Here is a 23,063-nt window from a genome sequence, read left to right on the forward strand (position 1 = left end):
TGTCTCTGTCCTAATAGGGAGACAGATAGGGAGACAGATATTGGAGAGAATGTGTTAAGTTCTGTGATGGAGAAGTAAGAGTGCTTACTTCTTACTCGTGGAAGCACCATAAGATGAAACCTAGTCAAGATGGTGAGGGAGGGGCAGTCAGAGATTCTCTAGCGGCAGTTGCAGTCAGGTAGTGTCTTGAGGATGAGTAGGAAAGCACAGCATGCAGAGGGTTTCATTGCTCTGATGTTATTTCTGTACCAAGATCATAGGTCTTAATTATTATAATTTAAAAATAGGACTTGACAAGACAACTTTCCCCATCTTATTCATCTTCAGATTGTTTTGGGTCTTCTTATTCTTTTCCAAATCAATTTTAGAATTAGTTTGTCCAGTTTCATGGAAATCTCTGATAAGATTTTGGTTAGAGCTCCAGAGCATTTAAACCTTTTCCTTCTTATTAAACTCTTTTGATACAGCCCTTAGGTGGCAGCTTTCAATTTTACCTTTCTCAAGATCTTATTTGACTTCCTATGTAAGATTAAATTTCTTTGCTATTTCCATAGCACCCTGTATTCCCTGTTATGTAACAGATCAGATTTTAATTCTTAACTCAAAGTCTGAATTCTGGGAAAGTTCACAGGTGAAAGTAGCTCAGTTGTGCCTGACTCTTTGCGACCCCATGGTCTATACAGTCCATGGAATTCTCCAGGCCGTTGGAGTGGGTAGCCTTTCCCTTCTCCAGGGGATCTTCCCAGCCCAGGGATCGAACCCAGGTCTCCCACATTGCAGGTGGATTCTTTACCAGCTGAGCCATGAGGGAAGCCATATCTGTCTAGTTGATCACAATACTCTCCAGTACACAGGCTAAAATAGTTTGTGTTTAAGACATACTTTTCTTTAAAAAAAAAAAAAATTAATTAAAAATTTTAAAGGATGTTGGGAATTCCTTGGCAGTTCAGTGGTTAGGACTCTGTGGTCTCACTGCCAAACGCCTGGGTTTGATCCCCTGGTCCAGGAATTAAAATCTCACAAGCTATGCATGGTGCCAAAAAAAAAAAAAGGTTAGCTGGTGGGGTGAGCCTTCAGCAAGTATAATAATATATAAGGGAGGAGCACTGTAAAACAATTAGCCTCAGGTAAGGGAAGAGATGTCTGTCTTGTTAATAGGAAAAAAAGATCAAAGAATGTTTAGCTGATAAGAGTTAACAGAGTTTTATTATTTTTATTATGTTTCTCCTCTATTATTATTTGTAACAACCTTCTACTATTATTGGGGTTCCCTTGTGGCTCAGCTGGTAAAGAATCTGCCTGCAATGCAGGAGACTTGGGTTCCATCCCTGGGTTGGGAAGATCCCCTGGAGAAGGGAAAGACTACCTATTCCAGTATTCTGGCCTGGAGAATTCCATGGACTGTACAGTCCATGGGGTCGCAAAGAGTTGGACACAACTGAGCAACTTTCACTCACTCACACTCTCTACTGTTATTACCACTTCTATTTTCTTTCTATTGTAATCAACATGGAAATTTGGTACTAGTGATGGAGAGGCGGTAGGATTGGAGAGGAGAAGAGTAAGGAAGATCTGTGAAAATGGGTGTGTGAACAGGATGGGGTAGTCAGAGAATTCCTGGACAGTGTTATAAGAGCCCAGTGGAGACCAGAAACCATGAATTCATAGTGGTGCTGGTTTTCTCCAGGTATTCATAGCAGCACAGGCACACAAATGGAAAATATGAACTATTGGATTGATTGAGGACTGGGATTTTTGCCAGACTGGTGCTGGAGAAGGACAATTGAGCCAGCAAGTTCAAAATTAGTCAGAAGTACTTGACGTTTGTAAACCACAGAGAATTTTATTCAATAAAATGGAGGCGGAAGTGTGGAAGGGGTATGTTTCTCTTAAGAAAAAGCAAGCTGAGCAGGAGACAAAACTGCCTCTCCAGGTTTGCCAGTGGGTGGGGGAGGGAAGAGGATGAAGCCCACCCAAGGAGAGAACAGAGGGAGAATCCTTGAGGGGAGGGAGGAAAGGCACAGAGAGAGAGACAGGGAGGGAAAGGGAGGGATGGAGGAATGTAAGGAAGACAAAAGGGACAGACAGACTAGAGACGAAGAGGGCATTTGGATTTGTTTGTGATAGCTTTGCATTCTTGGTTCCCTCACTATGTTTCAAACCTATGGGTTCAACAGATTTCCCTTGTATTCTTACAGTGAACTTTTACTTTCTGACTGCAGTTTCTATCTCAAAACAGTCTTAACTAAGACAAGAAAATGTAATGCAGACTCCTGTACTCATGGAGTGTTTTTGTCTTGTTTTGGGGGTGGGGATGGGGAATGTAGGCCAAGGTTTTCAGTTTTTCAAGCCCTAAAGGGCCGTGCTCTTGAAGCCATCTAACAGTCATATTGCATAAGGCTCAAAGAGTTGGGGCAGATGACTTTGGAGCCTCTGGGGCTTGTAGTCATCAGTAGGGTTACCCAGGGTCCCTGCTTCCTTGCCTCACTGATCCTATGAGGAAGCAGCCAGGACTTCATGCCTGGAGTTGCTAGGGATGAAGAGTAGCTTTTTTGATTGGCTGAGGTTCTGGTCCTAGGAAAAGGGGAATGTGAGTCCTCTGATCTTGGATGTATCCAAGACCTTTCCCCAATGATTTCCCATTGCACAGTGAATGAGGTCACTCCTGAGGTAGGCTGACATTGCTCCTGCCATCTGTCTTGTTCCAGGTGGTACAATTTTGAGATTGTAACCCTCCTGTCTTTCTTCCCAAAACCATCAGATACAGGTTTACCAAAACATCTACCTTCTGTTTCCTACTTCCTCCTGACAATACTGAATATTAGCCATGTGGGGGCTCTGAGGCTGCCTGTTTGGGGATTTACTTGATTGATCTTTCTGTAGGCATTTGGTTTTAGTTTCTCACAGTAGTAATAAAACCCTTCACCTCAGATTGGGACTCAAACCCAGCCAAAACTCTATTTGGGGCTTGAAACCACAATCTTTTTATCACTTATCTGTTCTCTAGATTTATTGAGGGTCAGGTTCTTTGTGTCTCAGTGCAGAAGGAATTCAGTGAGGGGTAAAGTGATAGGCAAGAAACAGAGTTATTAATATTAATCTTGTAAGAGATGCAAGCAGGCAGGCGAGGGAGCTCTGCTCCAAGGATTAATGAAAGTGAAAGTCATTTAGTCGTGTCCGACTCTTGAGACCACATGGACTGTAGCCCGCCAGTCTCCTCTGTCCATGGGATTCTCCAGGCAAGAATACTGGAGTGGGTTGCCATTTCCTTCTCCAGGGAATCCTCCCAATCCAGGAATCAAACCCAAGTCTCCTGCATTGCAGGCAGATTCTTTACTGACTGAGCTATGAGGGAAGCCCACCCCAAGGATTAAGTGGGCTACAGTTTTATAGTCAAAGGGGAGGGAAAGAGACAGCCTTCTTCAAGTAGACATAGTCTTGAGTCTTGTACATCACTAGCTTCTTCATATCAGGCAGGAGAGTGTCTGACCCTATGAGGTCAAACTAGGATTATCATATTAGTAGAAGAGTGGTAACATTTTTCTTTCACCTAATGGCCTGGGGCATATCTCATACTTTTATTTATGGCTTTAGAGTTAAGCAAGTCTGCTTAATTCCACCTTCCAAAAGCTTGAGTAATCATTAACTTACAGTGGTCTCCCAAAGTTTCCTAAGTTTCCCTCTCTATCTGTAGTTCCCTACTGGGACTTCTACAACTACCTGTATAACTATCCTATTCTATCCCTATCAGTAGCACACAAGCAACTCTCATTCTCTTCTCTGTTCTTTCAACTTAAGCTGCTCTCAAGGCAGGTTCTATAATGAATTGTTGCTGTGCAGCAATGATTGTAATGTTATTAATTTAAATTCCATGAAGTGGTAAGTCACAATTTATTTAACTATTCCCACTTGTTGGACATTTAGATTGCTTTCAATATTTGCTTTTATAATTAGTTACTGTAAAGCATATCTTTATGCCTAAAAGTTTTTCTGTATTTAGGAAAATATGACATTCCTCCTTAATTTTCCAGTTTTTAATACCACTAGCTTATTAATATGTTTTACACATTTATGCTGTTTACTTCTTAGCCTGAATATAGAATAATGACATTAACCTCCCCCACCCCCTCCTTTTTCCCCCCCTCTGCTTAGTTTTCTTTGAACTTCTAGCTAGGTTTGAAGAATTTCCTTCCACTTCCTTCCTCTGTAAAGTGACTGTGAATTCCACTTTTCACACTTTCATTGCCACTTCCTCTCCATGTAGACCTCCCTCCTAGAGAGAAGTCTGGCCCCAGCCTTGGATCTGTACTCATTTCTTTCTAGACCTATCACACAGCAGTCATCCTTGAACAATCCAGAGTTCTGAATCTGATGACCTACGCTTTCTTGGTTTACTCTTTTATTTTGCTGGAGTGCATCCCCCAGGAGCATCTGGAACAAGGGTAAAAAGAAGATAAACATTTTGATACTATGCATGCCTAAATATATCTAAGTTAAAAATTTGTTTTCTAATTCTGAATTTTGACAACAATTATCCATTGTCTTCTAGCATCCATTGTTGCTGAGAAATTTAATACTGTTTAATTTCCAATTTTTTGTATGTGATCTTCCTTTGAAAACTTCTAGAATCATATCTCATTGCATTCTGAAATTTCAAGTTCATATGTACTTGAGTTGCTATTTTAAAAATTTATTATAATGGGCACTCAATGTGGTCTTTTTTTTTCTTAAAAAATGAGATATAATTGACACATAACATTATTTTAGTTATATTAAGTATACAACATAAGGATTCCATATCTGTATATTCAATATACTCTTAAACTGGAGACTTGGGCTTTATTTCTGGTAAATGTTCTTGTGCTGTTTTCTTGATAATTTTGTTCCATTTAACTCTTGGTTAAATGTTGAACTTCCTGGCTTAACCTTTTAATTTTCTTATATTTTTTACTTCACCCTCATTTTTAATTTGCAAAAGCTCCTTTTGTTTTCTAATGTTTCTTCCTTCTCCCTGTCATTTCCTTTGCTCTCTCCCTTTCCTTCCTTCCTTCCTGAGAGAATTTCAGTCTTATTTCAGGAATACAAAATCTTGGCGTCTTGAGAATGTTAATTTACTTTTTTGAAATGTTTGGCTACCTCTGCATTATCTGTTCCTCTGGGTTTTTCTTTACCCACTCTGGGTTTATTTGTTTTGGTCTCTGTCTGTACTGTTGGAAACTTTCCTCAAAGATCTGGTGATCCTTGGATGTTTGTTCAGATTTTCAAATGAATGGCTGCAAAGCTGACTGGAAGCTCTGTGTGAGTGGGTAGGTTTTGTCATCTTGTGGGCTTATTTTTAGATTAAAGAGGTAGCCAGCAAGCTTGTGGGTGAGGGTGTGGTCCCCCAAATGTCAGTGTGTAGGTACTTTCTCTGTAGCAAGTTAGTTTATCAAGAAAAAGTGCCTTTAATCCGCAGGGAAGGATAAGGCTGGCTGTTGGCAGCTGTAGCACAGAGTGAGCTAAGAGGACTGGGGAATCTCAGTTCAGAATGCAGACTTTCATTTTCATTAAATCCTCACCTCTGCCCTCTTCCCGCCTGTTGCTCCCCAGAAAGCCTCCCCCCGACCCAGAAAGTACTGTGGGTGTGGGGGAGGGGTGGTCCTGATTGACGGAGTGAGGCTTGTAGCGCTAAAACTTTTTCAGTCTTTTCAGACACCACTCACTGCTTTCAATGCCCTATTCCTACCACTACCTTCCAGGGTACTACAGGTTTCAATCTTTCCTGAGGTAGTCTTGCTTCTTGAGAGTATTCTTCAAAATTCTGCTGACCATTCCACCTGCTTTTTGTCTTCCTATATTGGGGTTTGGGGATACAAATATTTCCTAGTTTTATTGAAGATGAGGTTTATATTTCTGGTTTTTCTTTTTTGGCCCCACTGCGTGGCTTGCGGGAACTTAGTGCCCCCATCAAAGACTGACACTAGGGCCTCTGCAGTGAAAGCAGAGTCCCAGCCACTGGACCGCCAGGGAGTTCTCTGTAGGAGATTTTCAAAAGAAGAGGTTAGAAAGGTCAATGATCAGCCATCTTAATCCTGGGAATTGTGGAGGTGACTTCCAAGACGTTGCTTTGATCATGACTGTTCAGATTTTCCTGAGAAACAAAAACAAAACAGAAAAACCAAAAAGAAATAGTTTTCTAAAAGCAGCTCTGTCTTCAGGTAATCTTTGTTCAGTGGTAGTGCCAAGCAGTGATATGCCTATCTATGCTGGTGCCTGAAACAAGAGTAATTTAGCAATATTGATCCTATCTTTAACATTGTGATATTTTGGGGTTCTTTTATGGGAGTTTTTGCACCAGGTTTTATTTTTTAAACATTATATTAAATAATCATCCTGATTACTGAGTTTTCTGGGCACCACTTAAATTTTACCCCCTAGAAGAGTAACTTACTTGTTCCACCTTAAATCCTGACCCCAGAGGAATATCACATTCTGCATCAGCTACCCTTGCCCCCATGTGTGTGTTCGCTCAGTCCCTCAGTCGTGTCTGACTCTTTGTGACCCCATGGAGGACCATAGCCCAGCAGGCTCCTCTGTCTATGGAATTTTTCCAGGCAAGAATACTGGGGTGGGTCACCATTTCCTACTCCGGGGGATCTTCCAGACCAGGGATCGAACTCGTGTCTCTTTCATCTCCTGCCTTGGCAGGTGGATTCTTTACCATTAGAGCCACCTGGGAAGCCCCACCCTCACCCCCATAAGCCACTACAAATAAACATACAATCCAAGTAAAAGTAGCCTATTCTTGTGCCATCTTTCAGCTTCAGGGCAGATTCCACAGTAACACTTACAGTCACTTTGTCTTTGTAAGAACACGTTCTCCTTGTAGGTACTCCTGAGTCTGTTTATAGCAAGTGTTGGTCTCTTTCTACAAAATACAGGATTGGGTCAAATTGACTTTCTCCCAGTATATTTGAGATGCCTGAGCTCTATTGACACATGTTGCAAAAAGGACAGGTGTGGCACTGCCATAATAATGAGTTCCACAGCTTTTCTTACTGAGATGAGGTGACATCAACAGAATCAGAAGCATTTCCTCTAACCTCTTGTGTTGATTTCTCTCCTAAAACCTTGAGATAAAGTAAAAGAAGTAAAAATTCTTTGAGTAGTTCTACACCTACTTTTACATACTGAAAAGGATCCTTCTTTGCTAATTGTAGGATTTTGGTTGGCTAAGTGGGGAATGGAGGATAAAGGTGTTTGGGCTGCTACAGGGAACCAGGATACAGTGAGAGTCACTTTTCTTTATTCTTTTGAGTTCTTGTTTTAACTAACTTTGGTGATGGAGAGGAGTCGTTTAGACCACTGTACATTGTCACAGTGAAGATCGGTCAGGTTGAAGGCATTCTTGCCCTTGTGTGATAATAGGAAATCTTAACTTTTTGGGGATGCTCTGTGTATAAGCGATAGAGGCACTATGGCTACATAAAGGCACAGTGGATATTTTACTTTATTTGCCATATCATACCATTGAGGAAGATCTGGAGGAGTGCTATTCAAAAGTCTCAGAGTGTGCACTGTGGACTGGAGTGAATTCTTGAGCTAGTATTATGGGTATGTAGCCAGATAATCATGGAAGTTGAGGACAAGCATTTATAAAGTTTTATGGCAATTTGACAGGATAATTTGTTTCATTTAATTATAAAAATATCAGCTTGCATTTTTGATGTCTTCGTTCTTTTTAAATTCACCTTCTAGTAATTAACTTTTATTTTATTTTACGAGAGTATTGAATTGGAAAGAGAAAACTTGGCTTTCATCACAGGTAGTTTGAAAAATCTGAATCTGGAGAGCATTTTGTGTGTGTGTGGTTTTTCTTCTTTTGTCATGCTGCGTGGCTTGCAGGATCTTAGTTCCCCAACCAGGGACTTAACCTGGGCCACGTCAGTGAAAGTGTGGAGTCCTAACCACTGGCCTGCTTGGGAATTCTCTGGAGAACGTGCTTGGGATTTAAGAGTCAGTTTTCATGACACTGGACTTGGGAATGAGTGATCTCTTGGATATGACATCAAACACACGAGCAATAAAGGCAAAATAAACAAATGGGACTGGGTGATGGTGGTTTAGTTTCTAAGTTGTGTCCAATTTTGCGACCCCATGTACTGCAGCTTGCCAGGCTCCCCTGTCCATGGGGTTTCTCAGGCAAAAACACTGGGGTGGGTTACCATTTCCTTCTCCAAAACAAATGGGACTACTTCAGACTAAAACTTTTATGCCTCAAAGGACACAGTCAATGGAGTAAAAAGACAACTTTCTAAATGAAAGATAATATTTGTAAATCAAATATCTGACAAGTGGTTAATATTCAAACTCCATAAAGAACTCCTACAACTCAACAATAAAGAATCTAACTTGATTAAAAAATGGGCAAAGGGGACTTCCCTGGTAATCCAGTGGCTAAGACTCTTCACTCCCAATGCAGGAGGCCCAGGTTCGATCCCTGGTTAGGGACCTAGATCCCACATGCTGAAATGAAGATTAAAGATCCTGGGTGCCCCAACTAAGACCTGGCACAGCCAAATAAATAAATTAGTTATTTATTTAAAAATGGGTGAAGGATTTGAATAGACCTTTCTCCAAAGGTGATATAAAATAAGCAATACACACATGAAAAGATTCTCAACATCTCTAATCCAGGGAAATACAAATCAAAACAAGAGTAAGATATCACTTCACACCCACTAGGATGGCCATTATTAAAAAAAACAGAAAATAGGAATTCTCTGGCAGTTCAGTGGTTCTGCTTCCACTGAACTGAATCCCAGGCAGCATGGGATTCCTAGCTGGTTAGGCAACTAGGATCCTGCAGGCTGAGGGATGTGGCAACCAAAAAAGCAAAACAGAAAACAAACAAACAAACTCCCCAGAAAGTAACAAGCATTAGGGAAGATGTGGAGAAATTTGAACACTGTGCTATTGGTGGGAATATAAAGTGGTACAACTGTCGTGGAAAACATAATGGTAGTTTCTCAAAAAATTAAAAATAGAACTACTGTATAATCCAGCAATCCAACTTCTGGGTATATATCCAAAAGAATTGAAAACAGGATCTCCTAGAGATATTTACATACCTATGTTCACTGCACCATTATTTACAATAGTCAAGAGGTGGAAGCAAACTAAATATTTATCGACAGACGGACACATAAACAAAATGCGGTGGGTATGCTGCAGGAAAGAAAGTGGGGCACAAGAGGATGGTCAAGCCCTTGGGACCTCTGTCACATGCGGGTTCTTGGCTTTGAGAATAGAAAAGAATTCAAGATCGAACCATAGTAAAGTGAAAGAAAGTTTATTCAGGGAGATACACACTCCATCGATGGAGTGTGGCCATCTCAGAAAGCACCAGGTCATCAGTTTTTATAGAGGTGGGGAGGAGTATTCTAGCTATTTTAGGGAAGGGGTGGGGATTTCCAAGAACTGGGCCACCACCTACTATTTGACCTTTTATGGTGGCCTTGAAACTGTCATGGCACCTGTGGGTGTGTCATTTAGTATCCTGATGTGTTACAGTGAGTGTATACTGAGGCTCAGGGTCTAGTGGAAGTCGACTCGTCTGCCATCTTGGACTTAGTTGGTTCTAACCAGTTTATGTCATGTCCTCGGGTTCTGTCATTCTTTTAAAGGTTGTGCCTTGCTCCCTGCTGTCTCATATGCACAGTAAAATATTTAGCCTTAAAAAGGAAAGAAATCCTGTCGCATGCTACAACATGGGTGAAACTTGAGGAATTTGCTAGGTGAAATGTGCTAGTTGCAAAAAGACAAAAATTGTATGATTCCACTTGAATGAGGTATCCAAAGTAGTCAAATTCATAGAAACAGAAGGTAGAATGGTGGTTATTAGAGGGTGAGGAGAAGAAAAGGGGAGTTGTTTAATGGGAATAGAGTTTCAGAATTGCAAGATGAAAAAGTTCTGGAGATCTCAACAATGTGAATAAACTTACTACTGAACTGCACTTTAAAAATGGATAAGATGGGAGGGAATTTCCTGGTGGTCCAGTAGTTAGGACTCTGTGCTTCCTTTGCAGGGGGGAAGAGTTTGATCCCTGGTCAGGAAACTCCCATAGACGGAGGAGCCTGGTAGGCTGCAGTCCATGGCGTCGCTAGGAGTCAGACATGACTGAGCGATTTCACTTTCACTTTTCACTTTTATGCACTGGAGAAGAAAATGGCAACCCACTCCAGTGTTCTTGCCTGGAGAATCCCAGGGATAGGGGAGCCTGGTGGGCTGCTGTCTATGGGGTCACACAGAGTCAGACACGACTGAAGCGACTTAGCAGCAGCAGCAGCAGCAGCAGGAAACTAGGATCTTGCATGCTGCATGGCTGGAAAAAAAAAAAAAATAGAAAGCAGGGTAAGATGTTGAATACCATAATTGAAAAAAGAGAAATAGAGAATCTAAGGGAAGTTGGCTCGTATTTTATCTCCTCTATATTAGTTGTATTGCTGCATAAAAAATTATCACAAACTTGTAGTTTAAAACAACACACATGGGTCAGGAGTCTTGTCTGAGTTTGCTGGGTCCTCTGGCCAAGGCCTTGATGCTTGACCAGAATTGATGCTTTTGAACTGTGGTGTTGGAGAAGACTATTGAGAGTCCCTTGGACTGCAAGGAGATCCAACCAGTCCATCCTAAAGGAAATCAGTCCTGAACATTCATTGGAAGGACTGATGCTGAAGCTGAAGCTTCAGTACTTTGGCCACCTGATGTGAAGAACTGAACTCATTTGAAAAGACCCTGATGCTGGGAAAGATGGAAGGCGGGAGGAGAAGGGGACGACAGAGGATGAGATGGTTGGATGGCATCACTGACTCGATGGACATGAGTTTGAGTAAGCTCTGGGAGTTGGTAATGGACAGGGAAGCCTGGCGTGCTGCAGTCCATGGGATTGCAAAGAGTTGGACAGGACTGAGCGACTGAACTGAACTGGTCAAGGCCTTAGCAGGCTGAAATCTAGGTGTTGTGCATTTGCCAAAGCAGCAGACCCAGGAGACACAGGTTTGATCCCTGGGTTGGGGAGATACCATGGAAGAGGGCATGGCAACCCACTCCAGTATTCTTGCCTGGAGAATCCCATGGACAGAGGAGCCTGGCAGGCCACAGTTCATAAGGTCACAAAGAGTCACACACACACACACCAAATATAATCTTTTTGTTGGTTTAACCAAAAGGCCATAGATTAGTAATCTAATAGCAGGAATAATACTCTGTCATATTCACTGGGTCCACACTCAAGGGGAGGGGACTATATACAAGGCATACACATCAGAGGGCAGGAATCTTTGCAGTCATCTCCCCTTTGTTGAAAGTCAGCAAATATCTTTCAAGATTTGTGGTGTTAAATAACCTTAAGTGGGGAAAAAAAATTATGTGGTGATTTTTTTTTTTTTTTTTGTAGCAAAGAACTCTTGTTTTACTTTTGGTGGGGAGTGTAGTTGATTTACAATATTATATAAATTTCAGGTGTAAAACAATGATTCACAATTCTTAAATAATATACTCTTATAGTTATAAAATATTGACTATATTCCCTGTGCTATTATAGCAAATAATTTCTCACATACAAAAAATTTATGTTTTTTCTCAACTCAAAACAATAACATATACTTATATTCTTCTAAGACTATTTCTTTTGCTCCCAGAAGTCATAAATTTATGTATTTTAGGTTTGGTTTAAAGTACCAACTATATAAGGAAAATCTACCTCCAACGTTCCTTATAGTTGCAATGTGCCCTGGGAAATGATACAATTTCAATATGATAGAAATAATAGTAAAGTTTAAGTATGTGAGTAGGAACTCTTAAAACTATTTCTTTATTGGAAATTTTAAAGAAGTAAAAATTTAATGCTACAAAAGGCAATATTGTAAAACAAAATGTATGACTTTCATAGCATATATGTTTTGTCACATTATATAAGAGAAACCTATAATATAATAATAATAGTAATAGCCAGGTAACAAAATAATAGGTTAGAAAGAGTATTGGCTTTTTAATAAAAAGATATATTTTGAGATATCATTCACATTACCATAAAATTCACCCATTCCAAATGTACAATGGTTTTACTATAATCACAGAATTGTTTAACCATCACAGTAATCTTAAGTTCAGAACATTTTTGTATTCTGGAAAAGAAATTCCTTATGCAGTAGCAGTCACTCCCTATTCCACCCTAACCTAGAAAAAGTCCTATCAACCACTAATCTACATTCTGTCTCTTATTCTAAACTTTATTTATAAATTAAATCATAACATGTGGCCTTTTATGCCTGGCTTCTTTCATTTAGCATAATGTTTTCAAGGTTCATCTGTGTTGGAGCATGAATTAATATTTCATTTCTTTTTATGGGCAAATTTTGTGATTCCATTGTATGGCTGTACCGTATTTTATCTATCCATTCTTCAATTTTGGACGTTGGGTTGTTTCCACTTTTTGTCTGTTATGAATAATGTTGCTACCAATCTTCATGCATGTGTTTTTGAGAGGATGGATTGTTTTTATTTCTCTAGGGTGCATTCCTGGGAGTAGAACAGCTGGATCATGTGGTAAGTCTGTTTAACTTTTTGAGGAACTGCTTGCCTGTTTTCCAAAGCAGCTGCCTATTGCACATTCTCAATGGCAATGCATGCTGGTTTCAATTTCTCTGAATCCTTGTCAACACTTATTACTGTCCATCTTTTTTATTATAAGCATTTCAGTGGGTGTGAAGGTTATTGATTTTAAAGTTAATTGGAATAGTATATTCAAAATGCAAATATAACCACTCTCTTTTAATGGTCCTAATTTTTTTCAGAATTCCAAAAGCATAATATAACAGAGGAAGTCTTCCATGTTACTAGCCCTAACTCCCATCTTTAGCCTCACATTCTGCCACTTCCCTTCATTGCATTTTATATTCTGGTGATACTGAATTGCATGGAGTTTTCTACATGCACTTTGCTACTTCTAACCTCTGAAACTGTTTCTGCTTTTCTCTCTGCCTAGATTTCTGACCCCCACCCCCCACCTTTTTTGCCTAATTTTTATTCATGCTTTAAGACTCTACCCAGGGCCTTCCCTGCTGGTCCGTGGTTAAGAATCCTCCTTGCAATGCAAGAGATATTGGTTCCATCCTGGTCTGGGAAGATCTCACATGCTGCAGAGCAACTAAGCCCATGTGCCACAACTACTGAGCTCACATGCAGCACCAAAAGCCTTGGGCCTAGAGCCTGTGCTTTGCAAGAAGAGAAGTCACAGCTATAAGCCAGCACACCACAACAAAGAGTAGTCCCCACTTGCCACAACTAGAGAAAGCCTGAGTGCAGCAATGTAGACCCAGCACAGCCAAAAAATAAATAAATCTTAAAAAAAAAAAAACTCTACTGAGATATTCATTTCTCATGGAGCTCTTTTCTAAATTCCCAAGTGTTATTATCATTTTTATTTTCTACTAGGTATTAGTTTATAAATACAACAACATTATGAGGCAGGAGCTATATCCTAATTTTATGCATAAGGAAGCTGTCCCTTAGAGAGAGAGAGAGAGAGATTAGTAACTTGCCAAAAATTCACACCATAAGGGAGTGGTGTGAATTAAATCCCCTTCCTCTGTACTCTCATAGCAGCTTCTGCACACATGGGTCCTTTATCTCATTACATTATTTCCTTATATATCTTCATCCAATCATTCATTCATGTAACTATTCATTCCTCAAATATTTATTTATAGTTTACCATATATCAGGTATTGTGGCAGGTGCTAGTGACATAATATTGACAAGAGAGATCCCATATGGGACCTCATTAAACTTAAGTCTGTCGGGGTATATAAATGATTTAACTCATGGATGTATCGGAGAAGGTAATGGCAACCCACTCCAGTACTCTTGCCTGGAAAATCCCATGGATGGAGGAGCCTAGTAGGCTGCAGTCCATGGGGTCACAAAGACTTGGACATGACTGAGCGATTTGACTTTCACTTTTCACTTTCATGCATTGGAGAAGGAAATGGCAACCCACTCCAGTGTTCTTGCCTGGAGAATCCCAGGGATGGTGGAGCCTGGTGGGCTGCCGTCTCTGGGGTCGCACAGAGTCGGACATGACTGGCATGACTTAGCAGCAGCAGCAGCAGCATGAATGTATGTTATGGTAGCAAATAGCAGAGGGAACTAATCAGTAGTTTAAAAGCCCGTTAAAAATGATTTTGAAAGTGATAAAGCTAAGAATGACTGGATATTAATGAAGTAAATATCTCATGATGTTTGGCTTTGAGGTGACAGGTAGCATGCCATGTTACATTAGTTCTCTCTTAACAAGAGATATCTTAACAAGATACAAGTTAAATGTGTCCAGATAGAAGCCAAATTCTGTGAGAGGAAATTTATGATCTTGAAGGAAAGTATGCTGTTCTCTATCAGCCTCTATCTGATAAGCCATTTGAGATCATTTATGAACCTACATAAGAAGACTGAATGGAAACCAGATGAGGAAGATGAAATTTTGGAGGGGCTAAAAGTAAAGGCCAAGATTGAAGATGAGAAAAAGGATAAAGAGAAAGAGGACCTCAAGGGAATTCCTGAATTTTGGTTGACTGTTTTTTAAGTGTTGATTTGCTCAGTGGTATGTTTCAGGAAAATGATAAACCTACGCTGAAGCACTCGCAAGGTACTCAAGTAAAGTCCTTAGGTACAGGCCAGCCTATGTATTTTGTCTTCAAATTTCACTTTGAACCCAGTGAATATTTCACAAGTGAAGTGTTGACTAAGACACATAATATGAGGTCATAACCAGATGACTCGGATCCCTTTTCTTTTGATGGACCAGAAATTATGGGTTATACAAGATGCCACGTAGACTGGAAAAAAGGAAAGAATTGTCATTTTGAAAACCACTAAGAAGCAGAAACAAGGGACTTGGGTCTGTTTGTACTGTAACTAAAACAGATTCTAATATTCTTTCTTTAATTTGTTTGTCCCTCCTGAAGTTCCTGAGAGTGGAGATCTGATGCTGCTGCTGAAGCTATTCTTCCTGCACACCTTAAACGTCATCAATTTTTACATGAATATATAATCCCAAGATCAGTATTATACTTGACTGGAGAAGTTACTGAAGAAGACCATGATTATGATAAAACAGTAGAGAAGAAGATGAGGAAAGGGGAGAAGAAGGAGATAAGGAAAATGATCCAGATATGACTCAAAGAAGGATCAAAACCCAACCAAGAGCAAGCTGCTGTAGCAGGATACACGTGGCCCTAGGGATAACCTACACTGGTCTACCCTCTGCTTCCTTGGAAAGGAGGAATTTACATAGTTTGAAAAGCCTATTCTAAGGGTTTTGTTTGTTTTTTGGCTTGATTTTGTTTTTGCAGACTAAAATATCAAATTAAAAAATTTTATTTCACAGTTTCTGTGGTCAGGAATTTGGAAGTGACTTAATCGTGTAGTTGTGGCTCAGCGTCACCCATGAAGTTACATCAAGATATTGGCTGGGGTTGCAGTCATCTGGAGGCTCTGCTAAAGTTTGACTGGAGGATCTGCTCCCCACATGGCTCACTCACATGGCTGTTGGCAGAAGGCCTCAGTTCCCCATTATTATGCATGAGTCTCTCCATGGGGCTGCTTGAGTATCTTTGAAATATGGCAACTTCCCCAAAAGAGAGCAACGAGGCCACAGTGCCTAATGACCTAGTCTTAGAAGCCATGCAAAAATCACTTCTACCACTTTCTACTCATTAGAAGTGAGTCACTAAGTCTACTCTGTATTTAAGGGGAGAAGTATGCTTCAACTTTTTATCAGGATGAGTGTCAAAGATCTTGTAGACATATTTTAACACTACCAAACATATTCAGGGAGATGACAAAAAATAAAATTCAGCATGGCTAGAATTAGAGTAAAAGAGGAGGGTAATGACTGATGAAAAGGCCTTGTGAGTGATGACATTAGAAAAATTAGCTGGAGCCAGATTCCTTATTGCCTATTAATCTTAGTGATTTAGATTTTATTTTAAGGGCAGTGGGAAGCTATTGAAAAGTTTTCCTTTTTCAAAACTTTATTGAAATATAATTCATAAACCATGCAAATCACCTATTTAAAGTGTTCAACAAATGGCTTTTAGTATATTCACAGAATTGTACATTTCTTTCTACAATCAATTTTAGAATATTTCCATTACCCCAAAAAGAAAGGTTTAGTTGTTACTCTTACTCCCTGTCCCTAGGCAACCACCAATCTACTTTTTCTCTCTCTATATTTACCTATTCTGGCCTTTCATGCAAATGAATCATATAATACGCGGTACTTTGTGACTGGTTTCTTTTACTTATCATGTTTTCAAGATTCATTTATGTTGCACTATGTATCAATACTTTTTTTTTTTTTTTTTAAGAAACATTTTATTTATTTACTTTCTGACTACACAGTGCAGTCAGTGTGGCTTGTGGGATCTCAATTCTGTGACCAGGGATTGAACCTGGGCCATGGCAGTATTATAATAAAAGCACCAAATCCTTACCATTAGTGTGTGCATGCGTGCTAAATTGCTTCAGTCATGTCCAACTCTTTGGGACGTTATGGACTGTAGCCTGCCAGTCTCTCTGTCCATGGAATCTCCCGGCAAGAATACTGGAGTGGGTTGCCATGTCCTCCTCCAGGGGATGTTCCCAACCTAAGGATTAAACCCACATCTCCTGCATTAGCAGGCGGATTCTTTACCACTAGCACCCCTTGGGAAGCTCCCATTCCTTTTTATGGATGAATAATATTCCATTGCATAGATATACATTTTACCTATCAGCTGATAGACATTTGGCTTGTTTCTACTGTTTGGCTATTGTGAATAATGTTGCTGTAAACATTCATGTACAAGATTTTGTGTGGGCATATTTTCTGTATACTTAGGAGTAGATTTCTGGGTCATGTCATAACTATATGTTTAACTTTTTGAGGAACTGCCAGGCTGTTTTCCATTCAGCTGCACCATTTTACATTCCTACTAGCAATGTATGAGGATTCCAATTTCTTCACACCTTTGCCAACATATGCTGTTGTCCATCTTTTTGATAACCATCATCCTAGTGGGTGTGACAAGGCATTTCATTTTGTTTTCAATTTGTATTTTTGTTTTAAAACGTAGGTTTATTATTATTCAGGTATGAAAGGTCAACAGGTCAGATTGTCATTGAAAAGATAACTGTAATGCTCAGAGATCTCAAGAGGAGGGGGCAAGCCATGTCATGGCAGAAGGAGCCACCAAGTTCAGTCAGGCGAAGAGGGGAATGTAGGCAAGAACTTTTACTGTGATTTCTGTGAGAATGAACATGTGAGGTAGAGTAAGATTGGCTGCTGCTGCTGCTGCTAATTCGCTTCAGTCGTGTCCGACTCTGTGCGACCCCAGAGACGGAAGCACACCAGGCTTCCCTGTCCCTGGGATTCTCCAGGCAAGAACACTGAAGTGGGTTGCCATTTCCTTCTTCAATGCATGAAAGTGAAAAGTGAAAGTGAAGTCGCTCAGTCGTGTCTGACTCAGCGACCCCATGGACTGCAGCCTACCAGGCTCCTCTGTCCATGGGATTTTCCAGGCAAAAGTACTGAAGTGGGGTGCCATTGCTTTCTCTGAAGATTGGCTAGGTGGATAATTTCCATAGGCCCCAGGGTAAAGGGGCTGCTCCTAGCTTGTCTGGTTCCTGGACTGAGACCTCCAGAGAAATAGTAGCCTGGAGTATAAGAACCTGATAAAGGAGATGATTGAGGGTTTAGGCTGTAGATTATTTAGTCTGCAGATGAAAGGCATGCCTTACTATCTATAAATATTGGCTAACCGCAGGAGGGGCAGTTCTTCAAGATCAGCAAGGCCCCAAAATGTCAAAAAAACAGAAACACATGGTTAATACAATTCCCTTGATAGTTAATGTTGTTGAGTACCTTTTCATGTGTTTATTGGCCATCATGGGAGCAGTGTCTGCTCAGATTCTTTGACCATTTATTTTATTTTTAAAATTTTAAATATGCTGGGTTTTCATTGCTGCATGAGGGCTTTTCCTTGAGGTGCTCAGTTTTAGTTGCCCTGTGGCATGTGGGATCTTAGTTCCCCAACCAGGGATTGAACCTGAGTCCCCTGCATTGTAAGGCAGTTTCTTAACCACTGGACTAGCAGTGTAGTCCCCTTTGCCCATTTTAAAATTGAGTTATCTTTTTGTTATTGAGTTGCAATTGTATTTTGTACATTCTAGCTACAAGTCCTTTATCAGATATATGATTTGCAAAAAATGTCTCCTGTGGGTTTTTTTTTCCCCCTCACTTTTTTCATGATGTCATGAAGCACAAAAGGGAGAGTTCTAATTGGAAAGTGATCAAAGCAGATTTACATTTTAGAAAGAGTGCTCTGTGGTATGGCTAGTTGTATGTGGGTAAGCAAGACTGAGGAAGTGAAATCAGTTAGGAGTCAGTTGCAGTGATCAAAGAAAGAGATGAAGGTGCCTGGAAGAGAGCAGTAGTGCAAGACCAGAGAGAACTGGGGCTTATAGGAGCTGGAATGTCTGGGACTTGAAACTTTATCAATGAGAAGTACAAAGAATGCAATAAAGAGATAAAAATCACAAATGAAGTCCAGATATCTTTGGCTTTGTAAACTTTGGGACATATAATTAAACGAATACTAGAGATGGATTTTCCTCATTAGTTGCTACTTTAAACAAAATTGAAATACATAAATGTCTAACTTTTGGAACTGAAAGGAATACAATCTAAATGGAACAGGTTGTTGTTTAGATACTAAGATTGAAGGCAGGAGGAGAAGGGGGTGACAGAGGATGAGATGGTTAGATGGCATCACCAACTCAATGGACGTGAGTTTTAGCAAACTCCAGGAGAAGGTGATGGACAGGGAAGCCTGGCATGCTGCAGTCCATGGGGTCATAAAGAGTCAGATACGACTTAGCAACTGAATAACAATAAAGTTGTGTCTGACTCTTTTGTGACTCCATGGACTGTAGCCCTCCAGGCTCCTCTGTCCATGGGATTTCCCAGGCAAGAATACTGGGGTGGGTTGCCATTTCCTTCTCCAGGAGATGAAGTTTAGATGCAAGGAGTTCATTGCTATAACAGTTTTTTGTTTGAATTTTAGACTAATATGATTTAAATACTAGAAATTGTGTTGTTTTTAGCAATATGTGTCATATTTCAGAATTATCATTGAACAAAGTATGAAACACAGATAATGACACATATCATATGAAATCACTTATACCTATGTGGAATCTAAAAAAATTATACAAATAAACTAATTTACAAAGCAGAAGTAGACTCACAGACATAGAAAACAAACTTATGAGAATTCCCTGGTGATCCAGTGGTTAAGACTTCAATCCACTGTAGGGAGCATGGGTTCCATCACAGGGGAACTAAAATCCTGCAAGCTGAGCAGTGCATTAAAAAAAGAGAGAGAGAGAGAACGAGAAAAAAAAAAGAAAAGAAACTTATTACTACCAAAAGGGACGGGGGGGCATAAACTAGGAGTTTGCGATCAACATATACATACATATAACGAAGATCATGGCATTGGGTCCCATCACTTCATGGGAAATAGATGGGGAAACAGTGGAAACAATGTCAGACTTTATTTTTCTGGGCTCCAAAATCACTGCACATGGTGACTGCAGCCATGAAATTAAAAGACGCTTACTCCTTGGAAGGAAAGCTATGACCAACCTAGATAGCATATTGAAAAGCAGAGACATTACTTTGCCAACAAAGGTCCGTCTAGTCAAGGCTATGGTTTTTCCTGTGGTCATGTATGGACGTGAGAGTTGGACTGTGAAGAAGGCTGAGCGCTGAAGAATTGATGCTTTTGAACTGTGGTGTTGGAGAAGACTCTTGAGAGTCCCTTGGACTGCAAGGAGATCCAACCAGTCCATTCTGAAGGAGATCAGCCCTGGGATTTCTTTGGAAGGAATGATGTTAAAGCTGAAACTCCAGTACTTTGGCCACCTCATGCGAAGAGTTAACTCATTGGAAAAGACTCTGATGCTGGGAGGGATTGGGGACAGGAGGAGAAGGGGATGACAGAGGATGAGATGGCTGGATGGCATCACTGACTCGATGGACGTGAGTCTCACTGAACTCCAGGAGTTGGTGATGGACAGGGAGGCATGGCGTGCTGCGATTCATGGGGTCGCAAAGAGTCGGATATAACTGAGCAACTGATCTGATCTGATATATAATAGGTAAACAAAGACCTGTCGTGTAGACAGGGAACCATATTCAATATCTTGGCCTATAGTGGAAAATAATCTGAAAAAATATATATATACACATATATATGAGAATCACTTTACTGTACACCTGAAACTAACACACATTGTAAATTACACTTCAATAAAAAAATGGTTAATAAAAATATTTAAAACAAATCATGAAAAGGATTAATTTCTTTATATCTGAAGACTTGGATGTGAAGGGAAAGAGACTTTTCAAGATTTTGAAAATAGGCTTATTGAAGAGAAGCAGGTCTAAAGTCAGGTTGATAATTGAACATGTTGAATCTGAAGTTCCTATGATATATTCAGATGAAGACTGTCTAATAAGCATTTGGATATATAATTCTGGTACTCCCTGGGAATGTCTAAATTGCGGTTCCAAATTTTAGAGTCATTTTCATACAGATAGTAATTATAAATCATTAGATATATTGAGATTATTCAGGAGCCAGACGGTAAGTATGGAAGAGGATGCTAAAAGAATCAGGGAAGCATCAATGTTTAAGACCTAAAAAGAAAAAAAAGACCCAGTGCAGCCATAAGTAAATAAATAAGAAAGGGAAAAAAGAAAGAAGAGGAACTTGTAAAGAACAACAAGGATCAGCCAGATAAACAGCAGGAATACTGAAGACTCCTTACCATCGTTGTCAAAGAAAGAGGTCAACAGCGTATTGTATTTTGTGTTTTTTTTTTGAGATGTCAAGCAAAAAACTGACTTCTGATTATAGGAACACAAAGGTAAGAAGTGACTGAAGTAGGAGGAGATTCTGGGGAGTAGTGAAGATGGAAGTCAGAGTGCAGTGACTTCAAGAGTGAAGATAAGAGGAAATGATGATAGGGAATATAGAATTATTCAAGTGCTTTCAGAACTAAGGACTAAGTGGAAGGAGAATGAAGTATGAGAAATAGTCCTTTTCATACAGGAGAGGGTTGAGGTGTTTAAAGGCTGATAAGAAGGCAATAAAAAGATATTAAAAATACAAGTGAACAGTATACAGATACTCCAAGACTGAAGACAAAAAAAAAAAAAGCACAAATACTGCATTCTACTTAGTAAATCTCTATCATACTTTTCATGGGTTAGCATGTTCTAATTACTCTATGTGTACACTGCTGCTGCTAAGTTGCTTCAGTCGTGTCCGACTCTGGGCGACTCCATAGACAGCAGCCCACCAGGCCCCGCCGTCCCTGGGATTCTCCAGGCAAGAACACTGGAGTGGGTTGCCATTTCCTCCTCCAGTGCATGAAAATGAAAAGTGAAAGTGAAGTCGCTCAGTTGTGTCCGACTCTTAGCGACCCCATGGACTGCAGCCTACCAGGCTCCTCTGTCCATGGGATTTTCCAGGCAAGAGTACTGGAGTGGGGTGCCATTGCCTTCTCCATGTGTACACTAGGATTCAACAAATGTCTCTATTGTAGACAATGAGAGCCAGGCTTCCTCTCTGTTGGAGAAAAATATTATAAATAAGGAGCAGGGAAAGGCTAGAATTTTCTGACACTAGATGATGTCAGAGTAAACTCATGTCAAATAAACTCATACATAGATAGAAATATAAAAGTGTGTGCATTAATACACATACATAGGATCCCTTAGCTCTGTTCACTAGAAGGGCCTAGGAGCAATAATATCCAGTAGCAATGAGCACATCTAGCATCCAGATGAATTCCTAAGTAACATTCTTTAATAACAGGAACCTGGGGCTCCTCGGGGAAGTGCTTAATTCTAGGGCTGGTGCAGGATGAGTCTGGGATATCTTGTGATACCAGAAAATAAGGGAGTGCTTGCAAAAGGAAGTGGACACATCGAAAGGACACAGAAACTAGCCTGAAGGAGCGCCCAATGACAAAAGTTGAATAACTTGAGAAACAAAATAAATAATAATATTGAATTATAACCCATAAAGTAAAATAAATATCCATGAGTTCATATTGACATAAATATAATTAGATAAATTAGAAAGAAGGAACAACTATTCCTTGCAGAAAATTTTCAATTATTAGGTGTAGAATGAATGAGGGAAATAGCCAATCTATATTAGACAAATACAACAGTAATAATTGTTGCAGGCAAGAGCCATCGATAGATGGTAAAGTTAGATGGTGAAAGTTTGAGGAAAGATGGGATTTTTGCATAGTCTCAAAGTAACTTCCTCAAGATACTTATCAATATAAAGGAAAGAAAATGGTAACTTTACTACCTGGTAGATATTAACTTAACCAAGTGATCAAGATTAATACCACCAGTAATAAGATGTACTGATATCATGCATCTTCTGATAGGTGTTTAAAACATACTATGGCCTATATGTTGGTGGTTGTTGTTAAGCCACTAAGTTGTGTACAATTCTTTGTGACCCCATGGACTGTAGCCCGCAAACTTCCCCTGTCCATGGGATTTCCCAGGCAAGAATGCAGTGGGTTGCCATTTCCTTCTCTAGGGGATCTTCCAACCCAGGGATGGAACCTGGGTCTCCTGCATTGCAGGTGGATTCTTTATAGCTGAGCCACAAGGGAATCCCATCTATGTGGTATTTTTGCCCAAAATGCACAACTTTAATCTAATTATTAGAACATATCAGAGAAACCCCTTCCCTGTTGGCTCAGAGGGTAAAGAATCTGCCTACAATGCAGGAGACCCAGGTTTGATTCCTGGTCGGGAAGATTCCCTGGAGGAGGGAATGGCTACCCACTCCAGTATTCTTGCCTGGAGAATTCCATCAACAGAGGAGCCTGGCAGGCTACACTGTGGACTTGCAAAGGAGCTGGACACCACTGAGTGACTGAG

At 40.1% G+C, this 23,063-nt stretch overlaps 1 pseudogene; it reads left to right on the forward strand.

The window, feature by feature from the left end:
• Window positions 1–7,222: 7,222 nt before the first annotated feature.
• On the forward strand, window positions 7,223–15,367 carry LOC102286403 (nucleosome assembly protein 1-like 1 pseudogene; annotated as a pseudogene).
• The last annotated feature ends 7,696 nt before the right edge of the window (window positions 15,368–23,063 follow it).

Source organism: Bos mutus, chromosome 6 (assembly GCF_027580195.1).
Source record: "Bos mutus isolate GX-2022 chromosome 6, NWIPB_WYAK_1.1, whole genome shotgun sequence".
In the NCBI taxonomy this organism is placed as follows: domain Eukaryota; kingdom Metazoa; phylum Chordata; class Mammalia; order Artiodactyla; family Bovidae; genus Bos; species Bos mutus.